Consider the following 19,865-nt stretch of genomic DNA (forward strand, 5'->3'; position numbering starts at 1 on the left):
ACATGCGTACGTGCAGGCAACACCCTTGCACAAGTAATTTTTTTTAACCTTTTAAAAGTTTCCCCCACCAGATTCCAACTCTGTTGCCATCCGTCTCTGTCATTAGTCCCAAGTGTTTAGTTTCCTGCCCTGGACATGAATTGAGGCCTGCTCACCCAAGCCCAGCGCTCGCCCAAGCCCAGCGCCTGGGACTGAGCTCTTGAGGTCAGCAGCAGGTCGGAAACACTGACTCCTGTCTTCACAGCTTCTGAGTTAGGCTCACAGCCTGAGCCATGAGCCAGAGGCCCTTGTATTACTCATGGCAACGGCTGTGACCACCCTCCCTTGGTACTGACGGACTGGAACCTCAGCCCTGGCCTCCACACCAGGCTCCCGTCTCACTCCCTCACACCCTCTTAGGAAGCTCCAGCATCCCTCATTTTAGGTTTTCCTTTTTCCTTCTTTCCTCCTTCCCTTCCTCCCTCTTTATTTCTGGTTTTTGTTTGGGTTTGTTGGTTTGTTGAGACTGGGGAGGGGGGAGAATTCAGTGTATCCTTGCTGCTCTGAAACTTGCTACATAGCCAGGCTGGCCTTAAACTCACAGAGATCCTCCTGCTTCTGCCTCCCAAGATGAAAGGTGTGCACCACCACCACCCAGCCTTGTTTCTGTTTTCTTCATGAAGCAAAAACAGCTTCGAGAAATCACGCACACACAGTCAGTGAGACTAATTGAACCTAGAAATATGTTATTTCAAATAACTCCTCTTTTTTGTGTGTATTGTGTGATACTTGTGAAATTTCATGAACTAGAACAAAAAAGGGATTTTTAAAAAATAATTCTCAGACTTCAAAATTCATAAAGGATACAACTGATCAATTTGGCCGCTTAGATGGTCTGAAACACTTTACGCAAAAGTATCAAAGTCAAGGACAAAAAAAAAATAAGTGGAGAAAAACAGTTGTGACTTATCACAGGTAGAAAAGTGGCCTTTCCACATCTAAGACCAAAATGGCCAAGAGGGGAAAAAAAGGTCTCCATGTAAGACTCCATGTGTTTTATGCAAATAGCACCAGATCATAAACACTCAGAAATACTTGTTGCTCTCACAGTGCACAAACGCAAATCAGAACACACAGATGTCTTTAACCAGCCAGATGGGTGAAGTCGGTGGCTGTACCACAGAGTGAGCCATGTGTACCAGTCTGTGCTCTGCTGGAGAACCGTGGGTGAGTACACAATCAGGCAAGCAGCCGGCACAGCTCGGGTATCACACACACAAGGAGCTCCTCCCACTGCCCAGCCTTAAAAATATTCTATTTATTTATTTATTTGAGACATAGTTTCTCTGTGTAGCCTTGGCTGTCCTAGATCACTTTGTAGACCAGGCTGGCCTCGAACTCACAGCGATCCCCCAGCCTCTGCCTCCCAAGGGCTGGGATTCTTGTTTCTTGTCCACCAAAATGATGAGCAGACAGCACCTCTCCAAGGTAACAGGGCCGTTCATGGCAGATGGGGGGGTTTCTGTGTGTCCGTCTGCGGAGCACTGACTAACAGACTTACTATACATCTGATACAGCCAGGTACCTCTTGTTTCTGGTCCTCAGATTTCCCAGCAGGCCTTGCTGTATCTCCCACTTTCCCTGCAGGTGTTGGCCACAGGCTTTTACCCACATGAAAAGCCATATTTGTTTCCTTCTTAGAGACATCTAATTATAAACTGCTATGCAGTCTTATCAAATGCCTTGTCTGCAGTCCCACAGAACTTCCCAGGACTTGTCTTCTCTTCATTAATGTGATCATTTTTTTCGCACCTTGATAGTACTCAGAGACATAACACTTATCCCCATGTAGTGTTTTTATTAAATTTAATTAGCTTGGAAATCCACGTATCCACTTACAAATAGACATTTGTCCACTGGTTGAGTTGATGTGCTCATATTTTCTGTTCGGCATAGATCCCGTGGAATGAATTTTAGAGTAAATGAGACAGATGGTTTCTTTTCTCTTTCTAAAACAACTTGTATAAAATAATTATCTACTAAAAAAAAACTAAGTAATCAGAAATAAATAACTCCAAAAAGCATTCTAAACAAAATTAACAAGATGACAACAAATGTGATACATTTCCCTTTGTTGTGGTAAAATCCATGTAATGCTGCCACCTTGATTGGCCTGTGTCTAGGTCAGTGGGGTTGGGCATGGTCACTCCACTGTGCAGCTGTCTGTGACATCTCACCCACCTCCAGAACCTTCCACCTTCCCAAATCAAATTCCACACCCAGCCCCTCTGAAGCCCCCATCTGCCTTAGCATATGACTTGAGCCGTGAAGTCTCACAGCCTTGGGAGTTTTGTGATTCAGCACAGTGTCCTTAAGATTTACCCATCACTTAGCACGTCAGGATTATCCTTCCGTCTGTGACTTCCTTGTTGGGTAAATGACACATTGTCACCCGGTCGTCCTTGGACACTTGGCCTGTCCCTGTCTAGTGGCTGCTGTGGAAATGGTCATACCCCTGCCTGTCCTTGCTTTCAAGGTTGTTGGGTTTTTGGGGGGAGGGGGTATACATACAATACTGCCTCCCTGTTTTTAAATCATTCTGCTGGAGGAGGCAGCCCATGCCACCCTCCATGTTGGTTTCTTGTCCCTAAATGCATCTCACAGGCCTTGGCTTGGCAAGAGATAGCTAGAACTGGTGGGCATCGTCCCTGGAGGGGGCATCGTCCCCGGAAGAGGGCATCGTCCCCGGAGGAGGGCATCGTCCCCGGAGGGAGGCGGGGCCATCTACAACCGAGAAGACCAAGATGTGGGCTTAGTTTGCACAGGTCTCAGGCTGGCGATCTCCATTTACCCCATCACCCTGTGAGGAAACTGGAGAAACAATCCTCGCGGCTTTCCCACAGCGGGTCGGCTTTGGTGGAAAGCGGCTGCCATCTTCTGGTGTGGAGACGGTGAGTGGGTCTGCACGGCCGACTATCCTGAACAGCTGCTGACTTCTGGCAAAGGCACATATTTTTACCTGAGGCTTATTTAGCTCCTGTATCACCACCACCCTTGATACGTAAAGCAGTCGTTAGACATGGACGAGGTGAAGCAAATATGCCATGCTTCTTCAGCTCCAGGGCCTAAGTTCTGCAGAGCGCCCTTGCTGGGTGCTGGGCGCACAAGCAGGAACCACTTCAGGGAATCCACAGGAGGGGTGTTTGGGTCAGTGATAGCTACTGAGTACGGTGGCCTGGCTGGCTGTCTGGCTCAGTGAGGGCATGGCCTGTGAGGTGGCTGGCTGGCTGTCTGGCTCAGTGAGGGCATGGCCTGTGAGGTGGCTGGCTGGCTCAGTGAGAGCGAGCGTAGCTGTGAGTCCTGAGGGTTGAATGCAGGAGCCCGCTGTGATCAGCTCATGATAGAGGCCACCTGCGATGGCACCGGGTGGCCAGCGTGAGGCCAAAGGAAACAGCAGTCATGTGAATGTGTCTGCTGGAGGTGGGACGCAAGCAGGAGGAGGTGCCAGAGAGATGGGGAGGGGTACAGGAGAGGAAGCCAGAGCCCTGGCTGCGTGTGACCCCCGCCTTCAGTAGAGCCAGGTGATGAGGTCATTTCTGGGCAGAGCTGGCAGGAGCTTGGCACAGAGCGTGAGGAGAGGGTGAGCAGCTGGGCAACTGGTCAGGCTGGGAGGGAGGAAAGGGCCACACTTCCCTCAAGTCTTTGCTGGCGTGAGGATGTTGTCATGGGCAGTGGAGCAGGCTTTGGGACTTTTTAAAATCCAAGAGTTTTGAGTGATAGAAGCAGAAATGGCAGGTGAAGCTGTGGGCTCAAGCCCAGGCGTTACCAGGCAGGCCCACGGGAAGTGGGCCACGGTCAACGCCCTCTGCTTCCTGGCTCCTCTCCTCTCTCTGAATACGTCCAGATACAAACAGACAGTGACCGGTCTGTGCCCTCATTCAAGGCTACTTGCAAAGCCAGGAGATAACTGGGCCTCATCCCACAGGGCAGAGGGCCTTTCAAAGCCAAAGAGAGATTAAAATAGCCACACCCTGGCCCTGTCTTGGTTTGGTCACAACCAACGGCTGATTTCCGCTTCTGAAGCTTGTGTGTTTTGTAACATTGTTAAAGGCTCTCAAAACTTCAATACTCTGTCTTTGGAAACGCAAAATCCTGCCTAGCAGTCTGGCTTGGTTCTGCCTGAAGCAGATGGTTGTTGGGGGTGGGGGCACCTGTGGCCTCTTAAGGGTGACAGTGTGAGAGGCCACTTGCTCTGAGGATACATTTGGGGGACCAGAAGTTCTCACCATATACAGAGGGACAAAAGATCTACTGAGAAGCTCCCAGAACCTGCTTCAGACACAGGGTGACTACTGTCATACTGTATGGACCCTGGGACATGGCTGGGCATTGGTAACTGGAATGGCCACAAGGTGTCACCGTGAACATGTCCCTGCAGATGTGTGTTTCCTTGAAAAGCAGCCAGCGGTGGAAGGGACCGAAGCTGAGATTAAGGCGAGAGTGGTCACGGCTGTTGTGTCCACCGCCTGACCCACTTACCGAGCTCCTTTGTCATGATGGGGCTTCCTCGCTTACTGCCTGGTCAGCAGGGCGTGGCCTCACGTGACAGAGGCTGACTGTCTCAGCCAAGGTGCAATCTGAAAGTCTTCCCTGGTGGGCATTGTGGAAGCATTGGGGGACAGAGGGACAGACAGTGTGCCACAGAAGGCTAGGGGAGACCAGTTAGGGCTGCTTTTTTAACTTTCTCTCTTAATAGACAAAGGATTTTTTTTTTAATGCATCATTGTGTAAACAGAATAAAACACAACAAAGGGGCAAGCTGACAAACACAACAGAAAGACTTGCTGCTCTACAGGAGCTCTGAGGCAGCCCCTGTGTGAACCTAGCAGCTGAAGAGTGGAGCAGCCCTGCCCTGAGGCACACTGCACAAAAGATTAAAAGGCAACAGCTGAAATTAATTTTAAAGAAACATTTTATGTAACAGGCTATATCAGAACACAGGCATCGTGATTGGTAGTCGCTATAAACTTACAAATGGCAGACCATGTTCACCTTGAATCCTGACGTCTTATATGTAAGTCTAGTGTGCACCTCACTTATGCTCTGCCTCAGTTTGGCAACCTCAGCTGGCACACGCACACACACACACACACACACACACACACACACACACACACACACACACCTCATTACACAGCTCAGCTTTAGTGTCAAGGGCCTAGCGTGGCTTGGTATGAAGAGTGTGGTCCTGATGGAGTTATGTACCCACCAGTGTTGTCAGTGTGATCAGGTGAGGGGACACCTGTCCCATGCTAGGCAGGGTCACCTTGTTTCCTTGTGCCCGCTCAGGTTCAAAAGTACCCCCCAACACAGAGCCTATTTGCCTGGAGCTGAAAATTGCATTTTGCACCCTTTTGTTGTTAATGAAACCAGTTATAGGTCATATTTATACTCCTGGGTCAACTCATAATGGGTAATAGTAGGGAGACAGAGAGAGCCAAGAGTCAGAGTCAGGACTGCTTACTGTCCACTGGCTCCTGCAGGGCTCAGCCACTGACCTTCCCTAAGCCACCACTTTGGCCAAGTGATTGGAGGTTACAAACCCTCCCTCATTGACTTTGGTCACTAAGTTGGATGGATATGAAGGGTTGCCCTAAGACTGGGTCTTTTTTGTTTGTTTGTTTTGTTTTGTTTTGGTTTTAGAGACAGGGTTTCTCTGTGTAGCCTTGGCTGTCCTGGAGTTGCTTTGTAGACCAGGCTGGCCTCGAACTCACAGCTATCTGCCTGCCTCTGCCTCCCGAGTGCTGGGATTAAAGGCCTGTGCCACCATGCCCTGCCCCTGAGACTGGGTCTTAAAGACATTTTACTTCCACTCATGGCTTGCACACATTGTATGGTCAGTTTTGACAGTTTTTGCCTGTATTCCAAGCACTCGGGAGGCCAAGGCCACGGGATTTTGAACTCCAGGGCAGCCGGCAACACAGGGCAACCTTCTCTCAAAAAATTAAAACAAAACGAATCTCCATCAAGGCAAGGAGGACCTATGGTAACTGCTGACAGTATGGAGGACCCAGGGAGCAGGGTCACACCCTTGTAGCCTCAGGCTGCCCGCCCCGCACCCCTGAGCCACAACACAGGCTCATGATCTCACGCCAGTCTCCCTGTCTCTCAGTGGCTTCTCTCAAAGCATAGTTTCAGCCATATACTTAGAAAGCACAACCCTGTGGAGATTGCAGTGGCCAATTTTGCACTGAAAGAGAAATTCTCCTAAGTCAAGGAAGGACAGTCTTCACGGAGAGTGACAGACATCAGTGGGAGACCCACACATACATGAGCAAACAGGGCCCGTCTAGCGCAAAAAAAAAAAAAAAAAAAGCCACTGAGCCCTATAATAAGGGAGGGAAGCTTGCAGAGGAAGGAGACTCGCCCCACATGGAAGCCCCAGTTGCCACACTAAATTTAGAAGCCGTGATTATAGAGACTTCGAGGGAAAGAATAGGAATGTGAGAATTTCGCACTCCGTCAAACTATTGTTGGTCTTGAGCGGAGGAGAAAACTGTGTGACCACCCACGCACAGAACGGTCATTCGGTGAAGATTATCACCCACCCAAAAAACAAAACAAAACAAAATTTTTAAACCCCACCAAATATGAGAGTCCAGCTCCAAGCTTAAAAAAAAAGCCTGAGCATCATTAGTCTCCTACGATGGTTATAAACGCGATGTGCTGACCCACGGAGTCTGGGCATGTGCGCATTGCCTTAGCAGTGACTCACAGGATGGCACACCATTTGCCCTAGTGCTTGCTTCAGTTCTCTTAAGGCTTCCAGTTTTGACAGAGAGCCTCTCACAGCCACTTTGACCCGAGAGAGGAAAGTCATGAAGGGTGACTGGCTGATGCCGGGTCACGTGATAGGGGGCAGCTAAGAGTCAGAGCTCTGTCACCTTGCGTCTCGCACAAATGGCTGATAGGCTGCAGAGCACCCTAGGCATCCTGTAGCCACGTGCACCTATGCTGACTGGGGCTTTACATGTAAAAAGGAACCACAGGTAACTACTAACCAAGCCCCAGCATTCACTGTTACCCCTGGCCCAGTGTGCCTCCTAAGGGTGAGGCAGTCTCTACACTCTGTCTGATTGCTGTGTGTCCACAGCTGTCTGTGAGTCCCAGAAATAAATATGTAATTCTGAACTGCCACTCTAATCTTAAAGGTCTAAATAAGTTAAATTCAGAAGCAAGGGAGATGTGAGGCGGAAAGCTGAGAGTGGCCACTTACTACTTATGGGTGGGTGTTCCCACTAAGAGCTCCAAAGTTCGTGAATAAGCACCAACAAGAAAGGGAAAAGATAAACCCACAGTTTCATCACATACTTGATAACTCGCTTCCCATCTGTGCCAAGGAGAAAATCAGGCAGGCCAAAGGGGCCTTGAGACACCACAAACCAGCCTGACCTAGTGGATATTTGCAGCCTGCTAGACCCACAGTACAGACTTTAGTGACTTCCAGCTGCCCGTAGAACATGGATCAGAACAGGCCACACTCTAGGCTTTACAGCAAGTCTCTACACCTTAGCCAGGACCGAGATCACACAGGGCGCTTCCCCGGACTGTAGGTATACTCTGTGGTAGAGCAATTCTTCCCCCAAATGCACAAGGTCATGTGTTGTTACAAAGAAAGAAAATCTCAATGGTTCGATTTTACCAATTAAGACTGAGGAGCCAGATGCTGAGGTGAAAGCCTTCTTAGCTCAGAGGCAGGAAAAACACCCAGCTGACCTTCTTCCTCAGCTTATGTTCCAGAAAGAAAGAACTCTTTCTCCTTCTCCACTCTGTCTTAAATACAGCAGTAGAAAGTCCCTCCTTTCTACTTCCTGTCGACTGGTTGCTGGCTCCACCTCTTTACTCCATGATTGGCTTTATTTGGCTCTTGGGTTAAAGGTGTATGCTAGGGCTGAGCTGCACCACAACAAGAAACAAACAGGTTTTTTTCAGTTCACAACCTCGGGGTTCGCAATGGGATCAAATACCCATCAACAGCCATTGGTTAGGCACTTACAAACACACACACATGGGAACTAAATTTGAAATCTTTACTAGGAGATTACTTGAATAATCTCCAGTTACTTGGGAACTAAATAACTTTCCAGTAGCTAGACAGTGAAAAAATAGGTCACAAGTGTGTTAGGTCCAAACGGCTACACCATGACGCACCTTGAGGTGTAGGCAGATAACAGAGAAGAACCGTTCCTCTCCAAGCCAGAGGCTGATAACATTGTTCCTGGGGAGAAATCTGGTGAGCCTGCATCCCTAGAGACAATAAGGGAAAATCCCTCTTACCTTATAATCTGGCTGAAGTAAATGGATGTGTTGATTTTTTTTTTTAATTTCAATATCAATTACTAATATTAACCCCTATCACACAGCACACAGTAAGGAGCTGGGGTCTTTGAGCCTCTGCCCACCACTGCTAGGGATGATAAGTTAGCATTTTTACTGCAAGCATCCCTGTATACACTTTTACCTTGGCCAGGGGAACTGTGAGGAAGTGTGCTAGCCTTGCTTTTGTTTCTGTGGCTTCTCACACAGCCTGGGAAAAACAACACAGTGGTCAATGGAGCTTATTCTGTTCCTGCAAACATGTTCTGATACATGAGAACCAGCTAAGCAAATCCACTGTAATGACAGAGGAAAAAGATAGCATGGCCATCGCAGCAGAGGCTGGAAAACACACGCTTGACAGCGACTAGGCAGATAACCAGAGGCAAGGGAGCCGTCATGTGACCAGCACAAGATCATCTAATACGACATCTGCACCAAAGACTGGACACTCTGTGAGTCTAAATAAGGCAGGATGTGTCACAACGTCTGTGTGTGACAGTGCAAGGGCCAGAGATCCCAACCTATGAAAGAGACAAACGACACACACTATGGGTTGGCACGTAGCTCTGCCGCTGCAATTGCCTAGTGTGCACTGGACATTGGGATCATCTCAAGAGCCCTGGAGAGGCAAACAGGGTGGGGTTCCGGAATAAAAAACATTATATCCGTCTTTGCAAATGACCTGATAATATTAAGAGAAAATCCTTTGCCCCTAGAAACTCTGTTATAGCTACTAAATCATTTCACGAAGTTGTTGGTCACGTGGCTGCGACAACAGAAATCCTTCATGATGCTGCATCCCAAGCCATGCAAAACTAGAAAAATAAAGTTTATACAAGCACACGCCTGAACAGAAAGCTAATGAAAAGAAAAGAGCACAGATACAAGCATTGGTCTGAGAAATTTCGAAAGTAAATAAACGTGAAATAGATGAGTAGGTGAGTGTGTGATCACTGCTCCTGCTGGGCCAGGGCAGGTCTCTTTATCTGGTGGGACCCTTGCGTGAGCTTCCTTTTGGTCCCCATACTGCAAACTAAGCTGGCTGGCTGACAGTCTGGGCAGTCTAGACCTGCCTTGTTTTGTCTACATTCATCAGTGTAGTGGTCGATATCGCCACACACACACACACACACACACACACACACACACACACACACACACCTGTGAGATCACAGACACACATTATGTGCTAGTGAATGCCTTCACAGACATCTCCAGATTTCAAGATCCTGACGTATCAGCACCAACAGATTCTCAGGAAGAGCAGGGATTTGTGGAGTGACGCAGTTGGAAACTGCACCGTGTCACAGACAAGACAGAGCTGGTCTCCCAAAACAGCTCTTAAAACCAAAACCCCAAACAAGCCTGCCTTTACTCAACGGCGCCATTAGCGAGCACAGAATTGCAAAAAGAAAAAGAAAATGTTTTCTTCCTGTCCTGTCTCTGCCTTCCCTGACACCAGCTTGCCTGCTTCTGTAACTGACACAGGTCAGAGATAAACGGAGCAGCGGGCAACCAGGCTGCCTCCTCCAGGCTGCGGCACCAGGGGACAAGGGAGGAAAGCTGTAGACAAAACAGGGCAGGTCTAGACTGCCCAGACTGTCAGCCAGCCAGCTTTAGCTTGCAGTACCAGGGACCAAAAGGAAGCTCATGCAAGGGTCTCACCAGATAAAGAGACCTACCCTGGCCCAGCAGGAGCAGCTCTGAGGACTGAGGTGTGGCTTCCTGATTTACACATACTTCTGAAAGGGTGACATTCCTCTGCTTTGTTTGGTCTCCAGTACTGAAGAGATTAAATTCTTGCTTTCTCTCCTTGACAATGCCATATTTCCCCCCCACCCCCACCCCTGCCCTGAATTATGTAAGCGCTAAGGACCACTGAGCCTTGCTGACTGGATGCACTGAAACCTCTCACGCCCCTCCTCTCCGGGCGGCCTTCCCTTGACTCCACATTCAACTGCATCTCAATGAGATGCTTGCCGGTCGGCAGAGCCACAAAGGCGCGCGGATGGCATCCAGCATCTTACTTTTGTTTCCCCAGCCATCTTTTGTGGTGTGGCCTGGGAAAAGCCTTAATGAGCCTACCCCTCCACCACAGACGGCCTTGTGGGAAGGAGGAGGCAGCCCCTTCCACCTGCAGGGCCCTCATCCACTCAGGCCTGCTGGAACAATGCTGCATTTAGCCGGCTGAGGCAGCGGGAACGTGAAGAAAACAAGATGGCACAAAAGATTAATTTGATGCAAGAAAATACATTTTAAAGGCCCAGTAGAGAAGCTATCCTACTAAATTTTCAAGGCTAGCAGCTGTGCAAATGCAGAGGAGGCCCTCTAAGCCTGTGAGGTCCAGGAGGGAGGGCCCGGCAGCCTAAGCTGCAACCCAGCATGGGCTGCTCGAGCCGTGCGTTCTGTCATTTCCCTAAACACATGGGGAAGGACGGAGCTAATTTCAAAACCCTGAGTCACTGTGGCTAGACCAGCGACAGATGATGAAAGCAATAAAATCATTAAAGCTGACAGGGAGGCCGACAGCCCGTACATGAAACGCGTCTGTGGGATAAAGGCGGAAATGAAGGGTGGGAAGCGACATTCACTGGGTTCCTGGAGGATTGCTGTGAAATTGCTAAAACCCAAATAGAAATACTCGATCCGCTGTGTCTGTTGATCTCTGGCTTGCTCCCGAGAAGGCACGGAGATGGACCGGGGTTCCCTGGCCCTGTTTTTCAGGGTGCCATTGCTTCTGATTCCTGTGTGTCCATGGCCCCTCCCGAGGTATAACACCTCAAGACACTCAGCTGTTCCTGACATATGAGATGTAGATTTTGTAAAGTGGGTTTTGCTTTGGGTAAGCTTGGCTTAGAGGGACAACAGCAGAAAAAGAGGAAGTAGTATACATGGCCAGCTTTTCCCTTGGTTTGGGGAAATTCCTTGTACGATTTTGTTAAATATTATTTCATATTCCTTTAACTTGAACACCTTCTCTCTTCTATGCCAACATTTTAGTTTGGTTTGGTTTTTGGTTATTTTGTTCTGTTTTGGTTTTCATCTACGTATTGTTCCTAATTGCTGAACAGTATTACAATGTATTAACTTACTGGAATCCCTAGCCCCAGCAATGGAGGTGCGGGGGCAGGAGGACTGGAGAAGCCCAGGCTGTAGGCTCTGAGGGTGCAGGGCAGCAAAGAGGCAGTGAAGGGCCACATCTGGCGCAGATTGGCTTAGGGTAAGTCTTGGTCTACGCATTTAAGGCCATTGGGCTTTCTGTTACACTGTATACGTTTTTATTATCATCTGAAAACAGTGTCCCACTGGTGAGGGGAAAGAGTTTTGGGGCTCTTTGAACTGTGCAGACCTCAGGTCAACAGAAGACACAAAGATGCTAAATTCTAAGCTTGAGCTGCCTCAGTCTCCAGGACTCCCCACCCTGCCTATAAATGTTCTCTGAGCGCTATGGTTTGATCTGGAATGTGACCCAAAGGGCCCAGACTTGGTTCCCAGCCAGTAGTGCTGCTGGGAAGAGGGCCACACTTAGGAAGTAGGTCACTGGTAGAGGTGCTTTCCAAGGGTATAGCTTATCTCTGCTCCGTGTGTGTGTGTGTGTGTGTGTGTGTGTGTGTGTGTGTGTGTGTGTGTGTGTGTGTGTGTACATGTGTGTATGTGTGTGTGTGCATTGTCCCCCATACTTCCTGTCTCTTTTTCTCTCCCTCTCACCCACCTCCCTCCTGGGTTTTGCGTTTGCTCTCTATGTGCGTGTGTCTGCCTTCTTCCCATCAGCCTGTGCGAGGTGAGCGGCTTTCCTCCTCCCGGATCTCCACCATGATCACCCACCTCACCACACATCTACAGCCAAAGCCAAGGTCCGTAGATGGAACCCTCTGAAACTGTGCACAAAAGGGATTTTTTTTTTCTCCACTGTTTCTCTCTGGTATTTTATTACATCTACAGCTCACCAGCACACCAATACGCAAGTACCGCGAGGATAAACTGGATCTGTTTTCTTGTTGTTATTCACTCTGCTGAGCACACAGTAAACCCTCCATTAGCACACACTTTGGGCCACTGACCTCCTAGACTCTGAGTCTTCCCAGCCATGACCCACCTGCAGCCAGCGGAAGAAACTGCAAGGCTAAAATATGCTCTGACCCCCCACCTCCCCCCGCAACCTGCTCACCGCAGCATGTGCTGAAAGAATGAACGCATGCTCTAGTCTGGACCAACACACAGACTCAGCACAAGGAAGGCATTTCCACAATGTCTTTTACTGTCAGAGGACCTTCTGAAATCGACGAGCTGAATCCATCGCAGCTCCAGGGAGGGTTGTGGGTATCGGGTGCATTTATGATGCAAGGCTTGTGGAAGCCGGAACTACCTTGCGGATCCCAGGCTGCACACGTGGATGTTCTGGGACAGCGTGTCATTTCTGGTTGAACTCTGAGAGCAGACGCGAGGTTTTAAAAGTGCTCTGTTTTCTGTGTATCCTGGTGCTTTCTGTATGCCTCAGGGTGGAGCCCCTGTCCTAAGGCAATGAAACTGGCCTTGAAGGGGAAGGACCATCCTCTTGACGTCAACTCACAAGTCTCCAGGAACTGCCCAGATGACCTCCTGGTACACTGTGAAGTGACACAGTGAGCCACACACGGGGAATCCACACTTCTGTCCTCACATCATGGTCTGTGACACTTGTGACCTTGTACAATGGCAAACAAGAGGATGCTGAGGTAAGATGGGGGAGGACAAAGTCTTTGAGGACTCCAGTGCCCAGGTGCTATGTTCCTGAGCAGGCAGTTAGCTCCCAAGGAGGCCTGAGGCCTGGCTTTGGCCACATCTGCTGGGGCTCACTGTAGGGACGCAGAGCTGTGCAAAGCCAAAACTGGCACTGCAGAAAGGGCCCAGAATTGCCATGTCCCATCACGTGCCTGATTCTCACCCTCTCAAAAACAATAGGACATTCTGGGGTGCCACACCCCTAAGATTTCACAGCTCAACCTTACTTCAAAGAAGGGGTTAGTGCATTATGTGTATTCAGAATAAAAGTATTAAAAATACTTTTTAAAAAGTTCTATAATAAAACAATGTTTTAGTCACTGTTGATAAATGGCCAAGCTTTTCTTAAAAAAAAAAAAAAAAAAAGAAGTAAAGCAGGTGAGGTAATAATATGTCTATATGTATATACATGCATCCATGGATGTATACTTACACATGTCACATGCATCACTGTAGGTGTATACACATTTGCACACACATCCATGCATGTACGCATGCACATGAACACATGCATCCATATAGGTATAAACACATGTATACACACATTCATGAAGGTATTCACACACATTCATCTATATAGGTATGTGCAAAGGTAAACACATACACATACATCATGTAGTCATTTATACATTTACATACATGTTGATATATATGTACATAATGCATGCATGACAGTATATACTTATGCACACACTTGACCAAATAGGTACATATACATGTGCACACGTTTATTCTCCTAACAGCTTACACATGCACAACACACATGTGTGTAAGTATGTGCACTGCACAAATGTACACATGAACGCATATGCACTCATCAATATACATTCACAGACTAAAAGAGCATTAACATAGCATAAGGGCTCCGAGAAGAGCTGACTTCACGGCACAGATGGTATATCCAGACTTGCGTGTTCTCCTGTTACATTAGAAACACAATGATGCTCCACAGCCAACATCCATCCCTATGTCAGGAACATGCCACCTATGTCAGCCATGTGCCACTGCCTGTGCCAGCCTGTGCCGCCACCTATGCCAGCCTGTGCCACCACCTGTGCTAGTCATGTGCTGCAGAGTGTGTCCCTCCCTGATCTGCACTTTACCTGGCATGCCTGTTGTAAGGGAAGCCCTTACTCCTTAGTGGGCAGTTAGGGAGTTTGATGCTCATAGCTTGTGGAACTACAGGGTTCTGCAGGAACTGCAGGGTTCTGCCAAAATCCATGTGCTGGGCTTCTGAAAGGAGGCAGAGGAGGCCCTGCCTGCAATGTGCTGAGAATTCCTATCTTCAAAGATTCCCACTGTGCAGAAAGGGCAGAGCCCAGCACCTCTGAGCTGCCCAGTGCTTGCTGCAGCAGCCTAGCAGGGAAGTGCCTTAGACTTGGCTGCCATGGGTGAGCTGGGGGGTGGGGGGCCGGGGGTGGGAGTTGGGGGGGTGGTAAGGTGGAGACCGCTGCATAGTTATTCTCCCTGATTGCCCCTCAGCCCTAAGCAACAACTGTACTCAGTCAAGTCATGTATCCCCAAAAGACACGCCTAAGTCCTAACCCTGCGGAGTGTGACTTCTCTTGGCAGTGCCGACTCTGGACCTCGAGATGAGGCCGTCCAAGGACTCCAGTGACTTCAAGGTGAGGCAGCAGTTGTGAAAAGCCTGAGCGTGTCATCAGGAAAATGTTGATAACAGGAAACACTTAGCTTTTATGTTGACCCTAACTGGCTCGGTAAGGAGGGCAGGACAACACACAGGAACAGTCTGGGGACAAGCAAGCCAGGAGCCAGCCATAAGCAGAAGCACTTGAGCCCTTTGATGGGCTAAGGCCATAAGTGGATGTGGTGCTGAAGTGGACTCCTTCCTGGGCTGTTTGAGACTGGTGACATACCTTTAGGACACGGAGTGGCTTTTGTTTGCTCCCAACACTCTCAGCTGAAGGACTTCTCTTATCTGTCTTTACTGTGCTCTGACTTGTGGCTAAATTTAGGACATACAGAATTTTGCTCTTATCACCAGCAGCTGAAAGTGGCAAAGGCAGACTCCTGGAAGGAAGGAGTGTAGCTCCAGGGGCAGTACAGCCTTTGAAAGGAAGAGGTGCAGCCCAGGGGGCACTGCAGGCTTTGGGGAGGAAAAGGTGTCCTGTGCACACCACACGCTTTAGTGTGGCCCCTTAAGGTGCTCTGTTGTGGCACCCTGGGGCTGGGCAGCCTCCAGCCATAGCAGCCTTCTTGGGAGATGCCCTAGTTGGTTTCTGTCAACTTGACACAAGCTAGAGTTATCTGTGGAAAGGAACCTCATTTGAAAAAAAAATGTCTCTATCAGATTGCCTGTAGACAAGTCTATAGTACATTTTCTTGGTTAATGGTTGATGTGGGTAAGACGAGCCCCTGGGAGGGTGGGTTGGGGACAGACAGTGTCAACCCTAGGCAGGTCTGGTCCTGGGATGCAAAGGCCACGCTCCTCCATGGTCTCTGTGTCAGTTCCTGTCCCCAGGTTCCTGTCCTGAGTTCTTGCCTTGGCTTCCCTCAGCGGCAGAGACCTAAGTAAAAGACAATCCCCTGCTGGCACACTGCTATTTCCTCACCCACATCCCTGTGGTTTGAATGGTAGCAGTGGTGTGCTGGCATGCTTGTGGGTGTGTCTACACATGCATTCACCTCTACACACACACACACACACACACCCGTAACATCCAGCCATGAGCTGATACTGCAAAACCTCACAGGTCTTTGCTCCCATCCAAGATGGTTGCTCTGATAATACCTGTTCTGTAATCACTCTGTGGAGCTGGTCACTCTGCCCCACTTCTTACAGTTCCTGTAGAGTTCCAGCATCTGTAGTAGCTGCTTTCCATGTTCCTGTATCAAAACATTAAAAACAAAATAACTTAAGGGAGTAGGGTTCATTTTGCTTGTAGTTTCAGAGGCGTTGCTGTCCATCACGGTGAAGGGCATGGGGGCTGGAGAGGCTCCATCTGTGGCAGCGGGAATACGAGGCAGTGGCCAGTCACATCATGTCTAAACAAGAAGAATAAGCCCCCAACTGCCGTGAGTGTGGGCATCAGAGGCCTTGATAACCTACTTCTACCAGCCAAACCCAGCCTTCTGAAGATGCCACGCCTTCAAAACAGCGCCACAAGCTGGGGGGCAGAACCAGAGCCCATGTGGGACATGACCAACCGCCTTTTCCAGCAAACCCAAATGGCTCCCTCCAGCTCCTCTTTCGGCCCCACCCATGTCATGTAGCTATTTCCTCCCAAATAAAATATTTCCTTCCAGAGGCAAAAGGAAGACTTCAGAGACCCAGAATTAAATGAAAGCTAAAGCCCCAAGAGCTACTGAATACTACACGATTCGCACCCTTCTCAAGGTTCTGAGAGCCAGAGGAAGCTCCACCCACAGCCACGTGCAGGGAGGATGCTCCGAGGATGCTGCCTTTGTGAGCGGGTTTTTTTGTTGTTTTGTTTTTTGAGACAGGGTCTCTCTGTGTAGCCTTGGCTGTCCTGGACTTGCTTTGGAGACCTGGCTGGCCTCGAATTCACAGCAATCCACCTTCCTCTGCCTCCCGAGTGCTGAGATTAAAGGCGTGCACCACCACGCCCGGCCCTTCTTGAGACTTGACCTGTAGTGGGTTGGCATTTCCGTGATGTAGTCACCTTCAAGTCAACCCTACTAAGGTCCTGGCTCACTAAGCTACACTTGAATGGAGTCATTTCTTTGGTTTGTAACCGTTGCCCCATCTGGGGTGAACAGTTTGTTCACACCTCCCTAGGAAAAGTCACACAACATCCGTCTCCCCTGGGTTAAGTGTGACCACCCAACCCCTGATCTACAAGGAGGAGGTGGCTTCTTCCAGGTTCCTGGTGGCACCTTCCTCCGTGGTCCTGTGTCATTTGCTTTAGAATGCAGCATCTATTTACACATGAAATTCCTAGTATCTCCTCCCTTGTTAGATAAAGGAGGATGGGTTCCTTGTAACAGGAAGGCCGTTAGACAGATGGAAGGGTGTGAGATGAGGTGGGCGGGCGAGATCGGTTGGAGAGCAGGGAAGGCATGCTGGGCTGGCTCTGACACTGGCCCTCGCGCTGTGCTGCGGCCTCTCACTAGTGACCGGAATTGCACATCGATATCCCTAATCTAGAATTGTATTTCCTTCACCCGCCCACTCAGCCAAAGAAAACCTGAGGTTCCGTGAGGAGAGCGAGGAACGGCAGCTGAGGAGGCGTAGACGACTGAGGCAACTTTGACTCGCTCGTCCCAGTGCATGCGCGGCATACTCCAAGGGTAGCAAAAGTAATCGCTCCTAAGGGACTTCAGCTATCGCCGTAGGGAGTCAGGGCTCAAAAAAGGAGGGGAAGGTGGGTTGGAGATGGCTGGGAGTGGGAGCTTCAGAGAATGCGTCATAGAATACGTCTGGCGAAGTCCTGTAAGCCCCAGGAGACGCTGGCGCCGATATAGCTGTCTGTGCAGAGCGGGATTTCATCAGTGCAAGACGTGAATGGGATGTGTCTACGCTGGAATTAAACTCTGAGCTGCTGGACAGAGCTAGCGCTGGATGAAAATCCTTACTGGAGCACATTCCCAAAGCAGGCGTGGAAGCTGATGAGCAAATCACTGTTGGTCAGACGGGCTGTCTTCCCAGTAAACAAACGAAACTGGGAGCCAGCTTGCCAAGCGGATGGAACGTAGCAGGCTCCTGGCGACGCCAATGTCTGAGCATCAGATGTGCCCAGTGACCTTTGACACGTTTGATGTGTTCACTTAGAAAGGAGACTGGGCAAGGAAGGATCTGGAAAACGAGGTGGCAGATTACATTGGCAAGCACTAGAGTGGCAGCTGGAAGGGACAGTGTTGGGGGTGGAGGTGGTCCCCAGCATGGGCTGGTCTCCACCAGCACAGGCCAGGTCCTCCCGACACCCCACTAGGGAGCACTCTAAGCAGAGGGTGCTGAGACAGGCCCCTTGGAGGAAGGGGCAAAGGCCACCAGTGGCTGGCTTTTAAGTGTGGCCTTAAGGTTCAGATTCTGCTTTTTAGTGGGGAAGTCCTGAGGGGTCTGGAGCAGGAGACCCACCAGAGCTGATAGCCCTGCCAAGGCTGAGCCATCCTCGCTGTCCTGTCTGTGCCTCTCCTAACCCCCAGCACCAGTCCTCCTTCCAGGTCTGAAGAAATCTGGGATCAGCGACAAATTCATGCAGTGAGCTCTCCAGCCCACATGTACCTACACCCGTGACAATCCCACTGTGGTGCACGTGGACACGTTCCATGCGTTGCTGCAGCAGAACACCCCAGCTGGCGACCTAAGAAGCAGAATCATTTCTTGGGCTGGATAGATGGTTCCCTGCTTACTACGCAAGTGTGAGGGCCTGGCTGCACATGCTCAGCACCCACGTCAGAGACTGGGCACCCAGCACTCGTGCCTGGCACCCCAGTGTGTGCAGGGAGAAGACAGGAGGGTCCCTTGGGCTTTCGGCTAGTTTAAGCTTCTGTGACAGACCTCATCTCACGGAAGTAAAGTGGAGGCAGAGCAGGGCATCCAACAGTCTCCTCCGGCCTCTGCGCACACGCAGGCACGTGCACCCCTGCATGAAATTCTCCCTCCCTCCCCTCACCTCTCAGTCGCTTTCTCTCACACACACTCACAAATGTACTTACACACACACACACACACACACACACACACACACACACACACACACACGTAGTTTTTGCAATCTTGCAGACTGAAAGTCAAGATCAAGCGTTGGCAGGGCTGCCTTGTCCTGTGGCTTTATCAATGGCATCTCCTTCCTGAGCCTTCACACTGTCTTCTATCGGTATCTCTCCATGTCTGCATTTCTCCTTTTTATGAGGACACCAGGCATACTGGATTAAAGCCGACAGTGAGACCCCGGTAGCTTAGTCACCTCTGTATGATCCACCTTCAGATAAGGTCACCTGTGGCTTGAGGATCGAAGCTTCAAAATGGTTGCCTGGGGGGAGGTGTAGGGGGGAGGGCACAACTCACCCCTAACAGGACTTTGAGCTTGCTTCTCCCGCAGCACTGCTGTGCACCTGAAGAGCTAGGCCACGATGTAAGCTACACACACACACTCACACACGCGCGCAGGAGCAATGTATTTCAAAGCTCCCAGTGCGGGGTGGGGGTGGGGGGTGGGGGGGGGTGGGGTGCGGGTGGGGGTGGGTGGGGGCAGAACACATTGAATGCCAAAGGACAGAAATCCCTTTCCTCCTACAAATTTAGGGTCCCTCCTCCACTTGATTAGCAATTAAATGAGCTGCAAGAAAAACCAGAAGTAAGGGTTAGAAAAGCGTTTATATAACAGCAAAACTGCCTTGGAAATTCGGCTGCCACAGAAGGAAGCCGGTCCCAGGGCAGTGCTGCATGGCCACACAGGAGCCCTGACCCAGAGGCAGCTCAGCAAAAGCCTCCAGACCTCAGGGGTCACTGAGCTCACAGTACCTCAGAGAGATGACAAGAGGTCAGGGCAGAATGATGCTCATGGCATCGTGGGGCCCACTGGGGCCGCAGTGAAGCTGCCACTGTGGGGCACGTGAAAAGGGTAAGCCCGTCACAGACACAAGGCCTGGAGGCAAAGATTCAGGCTGCCTGGCCAAGCCAAGCTCTGTAAGCACTGCCTGACTCTGCTGCTCAGTCTCCACTCACGCAGCTCTCTGCATGCCCAGCCCTCCCCTGAGCCTGCAGATCGGAAGGGAGCGTGAGTCACGAAGTCCTTGCTGTCTGCTATTCACAGGGTAGC

General features: G+C 49.9%; 1 long non-coding RNA gene across 1 annotated transcript; it reads right to left on the reverse strand.

Moving 5' to 3' along the window:
* Positions 1–12,600: 12,600 nt before the first annotated feature.
* Positions 12,601–17,633, reverse strand: LOC311594081. The gene is made up of 3 exons (XR_014777954.1): positions 17,289–17,633; positions 15,872–15,966; positions 12,601–13,042 (listed from the first exon to the last, which is right to left on the reverse strand). It is a non-coding gene; the product is annotated as an uncharacterized lncRNA (long non-coding RNA).
* Between the last annotated feature and the right edge of the window lie 2,232 nt (positions 17,634–19,865).

Source organism: Acomys minous (genome assembly GCF_964271855.1).
Source record: "Acomys minous genome assembly, chromosome: 3".
NCBI classification, from domain to species: Eukaryota; Metazoa; Chordata; class Mammalia; order Rodentia; family Muridae; genus Acomys; species Acomys minous.